Source organism: Equus asinus, chromosome 5 (genome assembly GCF_041296235.1).
Source record: "Equus asinus isolate D_3611 breed Donkey chromosome 5, EquAss-T2T_v2, whole genome shotgun sequence".
Classification (NCBI taxonomy): domain Eukaryota; kingdom Metazoa; phylum Chordata; class Mammalia; order Perissodactyla; family Equidae; genus Equus; species Equus asinus.
Genome location: NC_091794.1, coordinates 106,762,741 through 106,776,096, shown reverse-complemented (window position 1 = coordinate 106,776,096; position 13,356 = coordinate 106,762,741). Strand labels below are relative to the sequence as shown.

The 13,356-nt window shown below is 53.5% G+C and overlaps 2 long non-coding RNA genes across 2 annotated transcripts; one reads left to right on the top strand and one right to left on the bottom strand.

Annotated features, from left to right (window-relative positions):
* Nucleotides 1-415: 415 nt before the first annotated feature.
* LOC106836712 (uncharacterized) lies at nucleotides 416-3,043 on the bottom strand. Its single transcript, XR_006527180.2, has 3 exons — nucleotides 2,828-3,043; nucleotides 2,663-2,749; nucleotides 416-617 (listed from the first exon to the last, which is right to left on the bottom strand). It is a non-coding gene; the product is annotated as an uncharacterized lncRNA (long non-coding RNA).
* Nucleotides 3,044-3,483: 440 nt separating this feature from the next.
* LOC139045372 (uncharacterized) lies at nucleotides 3,484-8,083 on the top strand. Its single transcript, XR_011503654.1, has 3 exons — nucleotides 3,484-3,868; nucleotides 4,088-4,280; nucleotides 6,451-8,083. It is a non-coding gene; the product is annotated as an uncharacterized lncRNA (long non-coding RNA).
* The last annotated feature ends 5,273 nt before the right edge of the window (nucleotides 8,084-13,356 follow it).

The window sequence follows — 13,356 nt, the reverse complement described above, 5'->3', positions numbered from 1 at the left end:
AAAAATTTCAAAATATCAAGTTGAGGGGCTGCTTTCTCTCCTCTTCCCTTTCCATTCCCTAACAGTTCAGTCCAGAAGCTCCAAAAAGGTCCAAAGGGAGAGGAGCAGACCATGCAGCGTCTGCCCTGGGGGGCCAGCTGGGAGGGGGCGTGCACACAGGAGGGCAACCTGGTGGGAGATATCAGGGCTTGAGGGGAGGCAACGAGGAGGCCGGGGCGGGGGCGGGGGTCCTTGCATGGGGTCAGCAGCCCAGAGAGTGAGGAAGGCAACGTGTGGGGTGAGGGCAGCCGCCCTTGATATGGGGCGGGGGTCCCAAGCAGGGTGAGGAGGCCACCTGGGGGTCTGGTGACAGTGGCCCCTACTCTACGTTATTGTCCTTAGCACTTATTGCCATGCAAGGTATTAGCAATGTACTTGTTTGTTTCTTATTTATTCCTGTATTATTTGCCCCCTCCCCCCTAGAATGTCCTCGGGGGCATGGTTATTGGTCACTGCTGTATCCTCAGGCTGTAGGACTGTGTCTGGCGACATTTGACAGCACGTGTTGAATGAAGAGTGAAACCTGTAGCCCCTGCCCCTTGACGGTCACGCAGACAGCGAGGCTTGGCCACACCTGCCTGCGGTGGAGAAGAGAGAGAAGTGAACCGTGAGCAGGTTTCTGCTTCGGCCAAGGGTGGGGGGGACACGATGACAGCTTTCACTGAAGACAACTTTCACTGAAACAGGAAGGAAGTGCAGGACCTGGGCAGGTTGGCGGGAAGTTGGGTTGGGGGCAGATTCTATTGGGGGGGGACTGCCAAATGCCCCGGGGGAGATGCACGAGGCTGCCCAGGCACAGGGGCTGGATCCAGCTGGGAGAGAGAGTAGGGGAGAAGGTCAGAGCTGGGGCTGAGCTGTCCAGCACGAAGCTCAGCTGGGAGAGCGGCTCTGGAATAACCTGCCACCTGTGTGCAGGAACAGAGAAAGGAGAGGAAGTTTGAGGCAACATACAATATTTTTCACTTTTCAGTAAAATGAGCTTGCTGCCACAATACCTGCCCCCAAATCACCGGCAGCCCAAGCGCAGCAACACAAGGCTTTACACTCATTTCCCCATCCCTGGAGGAAGCTGGGCGGGAAGGAAAGGGAATTCCGTGTTCTGGAGATCGTTCTTTTGGCCGAATCACTACACACCTTAGCCAAACGGGCGGCAGGGAGCGCGCGCTGAGCGCGGCGATGCGTGGCTGGGACAGCGGTGGCGTTTACCCTACGTCGCCACCAGGTGGCACCCGTGCGTCCCTGGAGCCCAAACAGGAGGCCCCCGAGGTTGGGGGCGCGGGCGCCGCGCGGGGGAAGGTGGGCTGGGCCGCGAAGGCTCCGCCCCGGGACCCCAGTTCAGCCTCGCTGTCGTCCGGGCACAGCCTCCCGTGCCATCCTGCAGCGGTGGGAGCAGCCCAAGAGAGTGTGTGTGTGTGGGTGTGTACATCCGAAGCTGGCCCCCAGGCGTGCCGGGCCAGGCCAGTCCTGGTGCACATGCACGGTGGCTTAGAACACAAGCTTCCAGTGGTTCGGATCCCTGTGCAGCCACTTAATGCTGCATCAGTTTAGACGTGTGGCTTCCCCTCTCTCCGCCTCACTTTTCTCACCTATAAAATGGGAGCATAGTACTGACCTCACAGGGTTGTTGTCAGGATTAAATTATACCATGATGGAAATAAACATATTGAGCTCTCACTAACAGTCGTGCATTCTCCTACCACTTTACATATATTGACTCATTTTGATGGTTCCCTTTCTTATAAGAGTGGCTGGGGACCAGAGGCTCAGTCTCCTCCACAAAAGACAGGAGGCCAGGCCCCCCGCATCGTGTCCACCTTCTCTGCTGGCCCCTGGGGGATGCTCAGTGCTGGCCGGGACGGCTATGCAGAGAGGGCAGAGAGAGTAGGGGACGCCTTTGATGGCGAAGGCCGAGAGCCTCTCTTGTTTGCTGCTCTGCAGCCCAGTGGCCCACTGGGAGAGGAAGCAGGACAGCTGGGGGGCAGAGCCCACCCACCCCTGAGAGGGCAGCAGAGGAACCCCTGAGGCAGACGTCCTAGCTTCTGCTGTGGCCTGACAGCCCTCAGCGGCTTCTGGGAAAGGTGCCCCTGTCGTGGAGGGAGGATGGCGCCGTGGTGCACCGTGGGTGAATGAAGCCCCAGCACGATGCTGCGGTTTCCACCTCATGGACCCTGTGGGCCGCAGAGCCTTCCGCAGTGGGTGGCCGGGATTGGGGAGCCTGAGGAGCTCAGTTTGAGAGCTCTGTGGAGTGTTGGGGGGGAGGTGCCCAGAGGTAGCCGGTACAGAGCTGGTAGTCAGGAAGTAGATGTGGGTGGCGGAGAATGCTGAAGCACAGGACGACTCCCCCGTGGGTCAAGGCCTGGGAAAAACACGGGCAACAGGGGTGACCCTCTGCCTCAATGCCTCAGATCTCTGGGAGCCCTGGGCAGGGAAAGGCTTGGGGTGGAACTCCATGGGGAGGGTCCTCAGAAGCCCCGGGTTGCCTGCCATGGTCTGTCCCGGGGTGGGGCAAGCGGGGTGAGCCAGGCCTCATATCCCTGGAGGGAGGTGGAGAGCCAGCGTCCAGGCAAAGGCTCAGGCCTGGGTGGGGAGCGGGCTGCAGGGGGTTCTGTCCCCTCTCCATCACCTCACTCCAAGCAGGCCACCTCAGTCAGTCCCGCCTCTTCTCCTGGGGGTCTTCTTCTGATGATGCCTCTCAAGCAGGAAACTAAGCCTGGGAGGAAAAGAGGATTCTGAACTCACCTGAAGTTCTGAGTCCTTTGGGCTGTCAGCCAGTTGAGATCATAAATACCTGATTTTGTACTGGGGGTTGGTCCCCACTCTCTGCTGCCGTCAGTTGGCTGACTCCCACTCCTTTTCTCTAGCAAAGGGACCAGGGCACTTGGTCCACACATTCCAGGACCAGAACCTAAGGGATGGGTCCTCAGCAGCTGGCCCTGCTCCGCTTTCTTCCCACCAGCTTGGATGTGCTGAGATGAAGGAGCCAGAAACAGCACGCCCCCTCCTGCCCTCCCCCAGCCACTGTGCGCTCACAGGCCCAGAACAAAAACACACCACAAATAGAAATCAAAGACTGAGAAAGAACCAAGGAGCCATGACCCAGCCGTGGGCAAAGGCTGCGTGGCCTTGGCCACGTCACTTAACTCCTCTGAGTCTATCTGCTCATCTGTAAAATGGGGTAATTGTACTAACCCTGAGGAGTTGTGAGAAGGTGAGAGAAGATGTAAAATGCAGGATGCAGGTGTGATGTTTGATCTATAAATAAAGCCCCTCACAGCCAAAGGGTCCTGACTGGACTCTCCCCTGGCCGCCCCCTACGCCCCCGCAGCTGGGGCTGGGGCTGCCCCCTCACCACTTTCCCGTAAGGCTGCGGGTGGAAGGGGGCTGCCACGTTGGCCGGGTAGCGCTTCTGCAGGCTTGCTCTCGGGCTCCACTTCCTGTTTTTCTCCCCAACGAATTTTGCACCATGGCTCTTTCATCAGAGAGAGCTGGGGGGTGGTGAGGGGAAGGCGGAGGCCGGCCTGGAAGGAAACCCGGGGGTCAGAGGAACCTGGGGGGCTTCACAAGGCTGGGGAGAGGGGTGTGCTGAATGTGCTCTGCCACCCAGGTGTCAAGCTCTGGACTCTGGTCTCCAGCTCAAAGTAGATGATGCTGCCAGTGGAGACCAGGAGGCCGGTGGGGAGAGCCTGCCTGATGGGGGAGCAGAGGGGTCCATGTTCCCGTCCTCAGTCTGGAGACTATTCCTAGCCTTGGGGCTGCACCTAGGGATGGACTGATCCAGGCTGAACCCACATCTCTGGTGACATGAGGGGTGAAGGGATTGCTCTGAAAGGTGAGTCCGGCCTCTCTGAGGCTGTCAGGCCTCTGAGCATCCGGCTCCAGGTCACTGGGTGTCAGGCTTCTGCTGGAAGGAGGTGAAGGAGCTTTTCCCACGGTGGCTGCGACCAGGCTCCCCTACCCTTGGCTGCAGATCCCTGACCCTTCCCCTGGGCAAGCCTGAGTTGTCCAGCCATGACTGTGTCATTCAGACATTCATTCATTCGTTCTACAGACTGGCTTGTAACACACCCTGGGTGCCTGACACAGAGCTCATGGCCAAGATGCCCGCCCAGATCTGTGCAGCGTCCCTGCCCCCAGGAGCAGCTGAGGACACAGGCTGTCACAATTGGCCAGACCGAGTGTTGCAGTGGAGATGGCACAGCCTGGAGTAAAGAAGGGGGCACCCCTCCAGGCAGGGGAGCCAGGTGGGTAATATCTGTGCTGAGTAACCAGGCAAACAAATTGGTGAGGAAGAGCTGGGAAGGGCATCCAGCAAAGGGAACAGTGTGAGCAAAGGCCCAGAGCCAGAGGAGAGCCTGGGTGTTCTGGAGCTGTGCGTCACGACTTCCGGTGAGCATGGAGGGCACGGTGCGGGCAGTGGTGGAAGGTAACCCCGGGGGGCTAGGTGTGTTGGCTCTCTTGATTATCGATGTCCACCTTGTTCTCAAGTCCAGCCTCACCCCTTACCTGAGTGCAGGTCCCTGTCCCAGCATATGAGTTCAAGCAGGAAAAGGGACTTTATAGCGAGGGTCCAGGGTCCTCCCGTGGGACTCGGGGATGCAGCCCAGCTTTGGGATGCTGGAACCAGACAGCCCCCGGACACTCTCAGAACCGCTTGCCTGTCCCCATTTGCCCAGCTGATGTGTCCTGGATCCCTTCACCCAAAGGGAACAATTTCCAGGTCCCAAGCCCATCTTCCTGGGAAGGAGGTGACTGTCCTGACTCGAATCAGGGCCTCCCTTCTGGCCCCATCAGCTGTGGCCAGTGGTCAGATCTGTGTGCCGAGTGTCTGTCCGCATGACCACATGAGAGAGGTTACCAGAAAGGGAGGCCAGATGGACAGCCTAAAAGCCTACAAGCCAGCCATGTCCACTCTAGTCCATCCCATTCCATCCTGCTCAGCATTCCCCCTTGCTTAACTCCTTCAACTTTCCCCAGGTTTCTCCATTCCTGTTGTCCTTGCCTAACGTTTAACCACAGATACCTCTCCCCCTGACAGAGGTGACGCAATCCAAGGTGTGTCAACCTCCTGCGTCCAGGGCTCCCTTCTCTGAGCTGCCGTCTCCAGCTGACACCCACTTGTCTGTTTCTGCTGAACCTCCTCTAAGATGGCTCCTCGGGACCCGCTCGATCGATAGACTAGGTGATCAGTCTAACCTCTCCTGCCATGCTTGATCTAGAGAGCAGAAAAGGCAGCGCCATGCAGAGCACACACACGGTCTTCGGGACGGGCGGGGTGAATGAACCAGCAGGAACAAGCTCTCACGTGCCCTCTGCTTTGGTCGTTTCCTTCCTCGGCTCCTTCGCTAGCAAACATGGCTGCCCTGGGTTCTGCCCACTGGGAAGGGATCCCCTGTCTGCAGTCCTTCGGGCCCGCCCTTGAGAGCTTCTTGGGAAGGCTTTTCCTAGGAGGGGACACAGCTGCCCAGGCGGCCTGCTTCTTCTTGGTGCCTGTACCAAGAGGGTGAGACATCAAGCCCCAGTTTGCCAGGTTTTAGGGTTTTCTGGAGTTTCAACCCTAATAAAACCCTAGCTGGTTACCTGTCAGTTTTATCTGGGATCATGTCATTTACCAATAACCAATGCCATGAGATCCTCTCCAGCTGGATATTCAGCCTTGGACTGGGCCATGCCCCAGGACTGGGATTTCTTAGCAAGAGGGGCGCCTAGTTTCTTCTTTCAGCCTAAAGGTGACCCGATTTGGGGTGGGAAGAAAGCTTTCTCTAATTTCTCTTGGAATGCCGCCCCTGCCTGCCTTCCTGCCACTTGACCACGCGAGGCTTTAGAGGGACGGAGGTTAAGGGGTGGTTGTTCACTCCTGTGGCTCTTCCCAGATATCCCCAGTTGCAAAGCTCAGAGATTTTTCTGTTCCATGTGCCAACCTTGGTGTGATAAAGAGGGAGTGGCAGGGAAAGTGGCTGCTGCTGTGTAGCAAGCACATGATTAACTGATGCTTGGTAGTCAAAGGCTATGGGAGAAAAGAATTTCCCTCAACAGAGTTAAATATTTGCCCTGCTTTTTCTTGCTCTTGAGCAGAATTGAACTGAAGCTCGCCTCGGAGCACCTTCTGAAGGCTGCTGGAATTAACTCACCTACTGATGTCCTGGACATTTTGCTACCAAGTTTCCTAAATCGTTGGTCTTAGTTGGTGTGATGTTCTGAGTCCCAGGAGACCACTGAAAATAGTTTAATGATCTGTTACCACATAGCAATAACTGCCAGCGTCCCATCCAAGGATAAGGAATCCTCATCGCCCCTCACTCTGCCTTGTCATTTAGTTTCAGTACTTTCTTTGAAAAACTGTTTCTTTCAACACCCCACTTCTGATACCAATTCATGTATTAATTGATATTTTTCATTTGTTTTGTTTTGCAGAAACCAACTCAAGAGAGTTTGTACTGGGTTGAATGTTGTCCCCCCCGAATTCATACTCCCCTGGAACCTCAGAATGTGACCATAATTGGAAATAAGGCCCTGGTAGATCTAATTAGCTAAGATGGGCTCATCTGGATTCAGGTGTCCTTATAAGAAGAGGGAAATTTGGACAAAGATTCGGACACAAGGGGAGAGCACGGTTTGAAGATGGAGGCAGAGGTTGGAGTGAGGCACCTACAAGCCGAGAAACACCAAGGACGGCAAGCAGCCACCAGAAGCCAGGAGAGAGGCAGGGACAGATTCGCCCTCGGGATCTCTGGAAGGAACCAACCCTGCCAACACTGCAATTTCAGACTTCTGGCCTCCTGAACCGTGAGAGAATAAATTTCTATTGTTTTCTACCTTGTGGCAATTTGTTACAGCAGCCCTAGGAAACTGATAGAGATTTTAAGCAGAATATGGGAGTAAGGCAAGGGGTCTAAGGGACTTTCAGGAGAACCCGGGGGCAAGAATGCAGTGGGACCTCAAAAAGATACAAAGACCAGGGGCTGAAAAGCCCGAAATCTTCTCTCTCACCCAGGACCCGCTCTTCCTCCCTGCGCCTCTGCTTCGGGGCTGTCTCTCAGTCTCTCTTTCTCTGCACAGCAGCTTCTTCAATTGCTTTAGTCCTTTCCATGGGCTCAAGAGGCCCCACGGCTCCCCAGCTTACATGTTACGGTACCCAAGCTCCGGGTAGCTGAAGAGCCACTGTTTTCTTCATTCTAATTCCATATTCCTGGGGAAAACACTGATTGGCTCACCTGGGGCCAGGTGCCCACCCCTGGTCCAATCGACCTGGGCAGACTCAAAGGCCAGCGTATCCGACCGGAGGCTGCCGGTAGCCACAGGGATGCACCAGGGGGTGTTCCCAGAGAAAGGAGCTGCGCGTACACCCAAGGGCACCATGCTCTTGACATCCGGCACGCCCCAAGATTGGAGCTCCTGTTGACTGAGGCCCTGCTACCCACTGACAGACTTCCCTGATGCCACCTGTATTCCCAAAGGAGTCCTCCTCCCGGGGTCTCATCCCGGTACAGAGTCACCCCTGTTACTAACGGACAGGGCAGACACGTGAGCATCTGGCTGCGATATAATTTGCCTGAAGCGCAGGCAGAACGGAATGATTGCTCATCCAAGATACCGGTGTGGACACCAGCAAGACAGGTTAGCTCTGACTTGGGGAGAGGAAATAAAGGTTTATAGTTTTGCATTTGTATTACTCATTTGGCAAAATGTGAACAGAAAGAAAAAAATGGAAAGAAAAACCTCTGTAACACTCCTCCCACACCGCTTTCACTGTTGTAAGTCCCCTCTTACTCCGCACCGTGTGTATGTAACACTTACACGGTGGTGCCCCAGCACAGAGGCAATTCAGCATCGAGCCTGTTTCACTTGATGACGTGTCATTTCCCGTGATGCTACAGGTCTCCGGAATCGCCATGGTCCATGGCTGCATGCAATTCCATTAAGTGGATGTAGCATGCCTTCCTCTGGACAGTTCTGGCCAAGGGGAGAGGGTAGACTCTCCAAAATGTTAAGCTGACATTTTCTTCCTTCCATTTTTGGTTCATGCACCAACTTACTGCCATTGCTCGTCCAGTAGACCCCACACTTTTCCTGTTAACTGGACTTCAGGGTGAGAGGAAGGCCATTGCCTAATAGTGAAGCTAGCGGCCCATAGCTTCAGCGGATGGGGTTCAGGAACCCCCACCTGTCAACTGCGTGACCTTGGGAAGTTACTTACAGCACTGCCTCAGTTTCTTCATTTGTAAAGTGGAGATAACAACAGGACCCACCTCACAGGGTTACTATGGGATGATGCAGAAAAATGCATGAAAGGACACATGCTGATTACCCAACAACGTTTCTGCCTTTTTTCTGCCATTTGCTTGTGTAACCCAGATCCTTTCCATGAGGCCACCTCTTTGCAATAATTGCTACTGGTTGCATAATAATCCAGAGAAGAAATGGGTGTGTATTAGTTTCCTGTGGCTTCTGCAACAAATTGCCACAAATTGTGTGGTTTAAAAGAACAGAAATGTATTCTCTTGTAGGGCAGGAAGACAATTCTTCTACCCTCTAGGTCCTTCTGGCTGGTCTAAGAATTTAATGGACATGAGAGAATAACAGGAGAAAAATCAGACAAAGTTTAGTAACATGTATACATGGGAGAAACCCAGGAAAATCGAGTAACTCGAAGAATGATCAAAGTGCCCACCTTAAATACCATCTTCAGCTAAAGACAAAGGAGGATGTTGGGGTAATGGTTTGGGGCTTCAAAGGGAAGGAAGGCAATTTACATGGAGATGGAAGTGTAAACGTTTGTTAAACCAGTGTTTGCTGGGTCATCTATAGACAATGTGACCCAGGAGACACATTTTACATTACCCTACACTTATCTTATGGTATTAGTTTCTCCAGGAACAGGCCTTCTATCTTAAAATTTTTTAGACAGTTAGGAGGAAAGTCAAAGTTTCTTTCAGAGTCTTCTGTTCTTAAAAATAATCAAGCCAAGGGGGCCGGCCCCATGGCCAAGTGGTTAAGTCGGCGGCCCAAGGTTTCACTGGTTCGAATCCTGGGCACAGACACGGCACTGCTCGTCAGGCCATGCTGAGACGGCATCCCACATGCCACAACTAGAAGGGTCCACAACTAAAATATGCAACTATGTACTGAGGGGATTTGGGGATAAAAAGTAGGGGAAAAAAAAAGAAGAAGATTGGCAACAGTTGTTAGCTCAGGTGCTAATCTTTAAAAAAAAAAAAATCAAGCCAAAGGGACACATTTTGGTGTGGCCAACTCTGATCCCCCCACTTGCATGGTTCAGGAGGCCAGAAGTTCCAACTCAAGGTGTGGACAGTGCCATGCTCCCTCCAGAGGCTCTAGGAGAGAACCCTGCCTGGCCTCTGCCGGCGTCTGGTGGCTCCAGGCATTCCTGGCTTGTGGCAGCATCGCTCCTCTCTCTGCCTTCTTCTTCGTGTGGCCTTCTCCTCTTGTCTGTCTGGAATTTCCCTCTGCTTTTCTCTTATAAGGACACTTGTCATCAGATTTAGGGCCCATTCAGATAATTAAGGACAATCTCCTCATCTCAAGATCCTTAATCACACCTGCAAGGACCCTTTTTCCAAATAAGGTCATATCTGCGGGTTCCAGGGTGTGGGACTTGGACATGGTGTCTTTTGGGGACCACCATTCAGCCCACTGCAGGTGGGAAGCGGCTTTTCTGCTAGTCCTAACTCTTCTCCCCCTCCGCGTTTACACTTTTTCATTCTCATTTTCCTGTCCGGGGGGGAAAAGTAGCCAGCTCTTCCCCTTCTCATTGAGGTCTTGGGGGTTTCACGTGGGGATGCTCCTCAGAATAGGTGCTAATAAAGATAGGGCTCTAGGGGGTGGCGCAGCGGTTAAGTTCGCACGTTCCGCTCCGGTAGCCCGGAGTTCGCTGGTTCGGATCCCAGGTGCGGACATGGCACCGCATGCCACACCATGCTGTGGTAGGCGTCCCATGTATAAAGTAGAGGAAGATGGGCACGATGTTAGCTCAGGGCCAGCCTTCCTCAGCCAAACAGAGAAGGACTGGCGGTAGTTAGCTCAGGGCTAATCTTCCTAGGAAAAAAAGAAGAAAGATAGGGTTCTATCTAGAGGGGCATCTATCTAGAGAGAGGCTTTTGGAGCAGGAGGTAGAGTGTGCAGCGGGGCGAGGGGTGAGCACGGCCGCTCCGCCCAGCCCTGCCCCTTCCGCACGTATCGCAAAGCTTTGATTGTCTCCAAACCACGCTCGCGGAATCATCTCGTTTTTAGTCTCACGACCTCCTTGATGATGGAGTAACAAATCCCATTTTACAGAGGAGGGGACAGACTGGAGAGTGTGGGGGCAGGACTGGGTCTCAGCGTTCCCGTCAGAGTCCCAGAGCAGACTCTCCAGGGCAGAGAGGGAGGTCTGGCTTCCACTCTCTGCACCGCCCCCTCCTGGGACTCTGCCCCCTCCCCTCAAACCATTGTATTCCATGTTTTTAACACAATGCCCCTGCTTCCTGGCCCCAGGGGATTTGGCCTGCTTCAGCCCCTGCCCCACTTCTAATCTTTTTTCTTTTAATGAAGTTTTAACTTTAGAATAGTTTTAGATTTACAGAGAAGTTGCAAAAATAGTATAGAGAGTTCTCATATACCCCATACCTAGTTTCTCCCATTGCTAACATCTTACATTACATGGCACACCTGTCACAACTAAGGAACCAATGTCGATACATTATTATTAACTCAAGTCCACACTTCATTCAGACCACCATTGTTTTTACTGAACGTCCTTTTCTGCCCCAGGGGTCCATCCAGACACCACGTGACATTTAGTTGTCACACCTCCTCAGGCTCTTCTTGGCTGTGACAGTTTCCCAGACTTTTCTTGTTCTTGATAGTCTTGACGGTTTTGAGGAGCAGTGGTCAGATATTTTGGTAAACCGTCCCTCTTTTGGGGTTTGTGTGGTGTTTTCTTTGTTTTTTTTTTTCTCATGACCAGACTGGCGTTTATAAGTTCTCAGAAGGAAGACCACAGAGGCAAAGTGTCATTCTCATCACATCTTATGAAGGGTCCCTGCTGTCAACAAGACTTATCACTGATGACATCGACCTTGGTCATCTGGCTGAGGTGGTGTTTGCCAGGTGTCTCCACTGGAAAGTTTCTCTTTGTCCTCCCTTCCATATTGTGGAAGGAAGTCACCACAGGCAGCCCTCATTTAAGGAGTAAGGAGCTGGGTGGGGGAAGTACTGACCCAAATGACTGTGTTTGGGATTCCTCTGTGTAGGAGACTTGTCTAGTCTCCCTCATTTATTTATTTCTCCGATCATTTATTTATATCAGTCTGGTCTCACGGATATTTATTTTGCACCTTGGGTTCTAATCCAATACTGCTTTATTTTCTTGCCCAAATTGTCCCAGCTTTGGCAACTGGAAGCTTATCTGGTTTACTCTCGTGTCCCTCGGACAAGCCCCCAGCATTGTTTTGTTTTGGTTGTTTTGGAGCGTTTCTGGCACAATAAGATGCTCCGCGCTCGTCTTGTTTAGTTCCTGCCCCATCCTAGAAGCAGCCATTTCTCCAAGGAAACTTGGTTCTTTTTCTGAGGAGAATAGGATTAGAAACCCAGATCTGGGTGCTGGGTGTGTGCTCATTGCTACTTGGCGTTATTGTTTCTAGAACTTCAGAGCTGGCAGAGAAAGGAAATATATATGTATATATTGTAGACTTGGAGTTTTTTGCTGCCTTTTGTCCCCAAATCCCCACAGTACACAGTTGTATATCTTAGTTGTGGGTCCTTCCAGTTGTGGCATGCGGGACGCAGCCTCAGCAGGGCCTGATGAGGGTGCCATGTCTGCACCCAGGACCCGAACCGGCGAAACCCCGGGCTGTTGAAGTGGAGCGCTCGGACTCAACCGCTCGGCCACGGGGCGGCCCCTGCTGTAGACGTTAACGTGTGAGTCACAGCCCACCATTCTGCAGCTCAGCTCTGAATCCTCCCACCGCTTCCCATCACGCTTTCAGCCAAATCCCACATCCCCAGCTGCCCCCTCCCCAGCTCCTCTTCCTTGCTGTTTTCACCCCAAATCACCCCACCCTCAGCCTCCCTGGCCTCCTTGCTGGTCCTCAGTGTGCTACTGCTCAGCCCCTTTGCGCTGGCTGTTCCCTCTGCCTGGGATGCTCTTCCCTTATCTCGCTCAGAGCATCGCTCTGCTCAAATGTCCTGACCTCAGAGAGGCTTTCCCTGACTCCCCTGTCCCCTCCCCCATCTCTCTCTCCCCTCCTAACCTGCGGAATATTTCTCTGCAGCAGTTGCTACTTCACGACACTGTATCTTATTTCTATTCTTCATAGTTTCCCTTCCCTCTGGAGGATAAGCTCCGGGAGGGAGAGCCGGTCTTTGGTTTGTATTTGGTTTGTACGGTGCTGTATCCCAGAGCTCAGAACTGTAGCAGCCCAGCTTGCTGGTGAGTCAGTGTTGCAAAGCCTGGGTCACCCTGGGTGTATGGAGGCATGAGGTTGGATCCAGCCCCACAACCGCAAACCTCGCTGCTCCTCCACCCCAAACCCCACTGGTCCCCACCATCCCCTTTCCACAATTTCCCCTCACCCAGGACTAGGAAGAGCTTCAAAGGATTTGTTTAAAAGCCAACTGAGGTTTTTTGAACGTTGACTTTGCGCCAGGGGCAAGACTATCGACTCAAGGAATCCTCCCCCAGCCCCAGGTCAAGAGGTGCTGACCCAACTCACCCAGGGTGGCACCGCTGGTAGGTGATCAGGTCAGGATTTGAGCCTGGGCAGCCTGGGTTTTGAGTGTGTGTGTTTTACAAAAACGATAACTCGATCTCTCTCAGTAGCCTACATTTGGTTGCGCCCGGAAATTCCATCTCCGTCAGTTTGTCTCTGGCCTCACAAGGGCCTGGTTCACCCAGGCCACCTCTGAGCCGTCTGGGTCTTTCTGGAGCCTTCAATCCGGCTGTGACCTGGATCAAGACCTGCCCACCTCTGAGTCATTCCCGGACGGCAGGCACAGCCTGGGGATGGGGGCTGCAAGCCCCAGGACCGCCGACTTATTTTCCCCGGGCACCCCCACCTGGCCACCTCTCTGCCTCCTCTGAGCCTGTATCCTCACCAGTCAGACTTTCCAGGAAGCAGATGTGACCTTGGCCAAGTTCTCTAACCAACTGTGCTGCCCTTTCTTTGCCACTGCTATGATGTTGTCCGGGGCGGCGGCCTTCCGGTCGTGTTGAGTGCAGTCAGAAGCGCACACTCACACATACCTATAAATGGGACAGAGCGTCAGGAGATACCCTCCCTTACTGCGTGGCATACAATTGGATATTCTCTATTCTGTTCC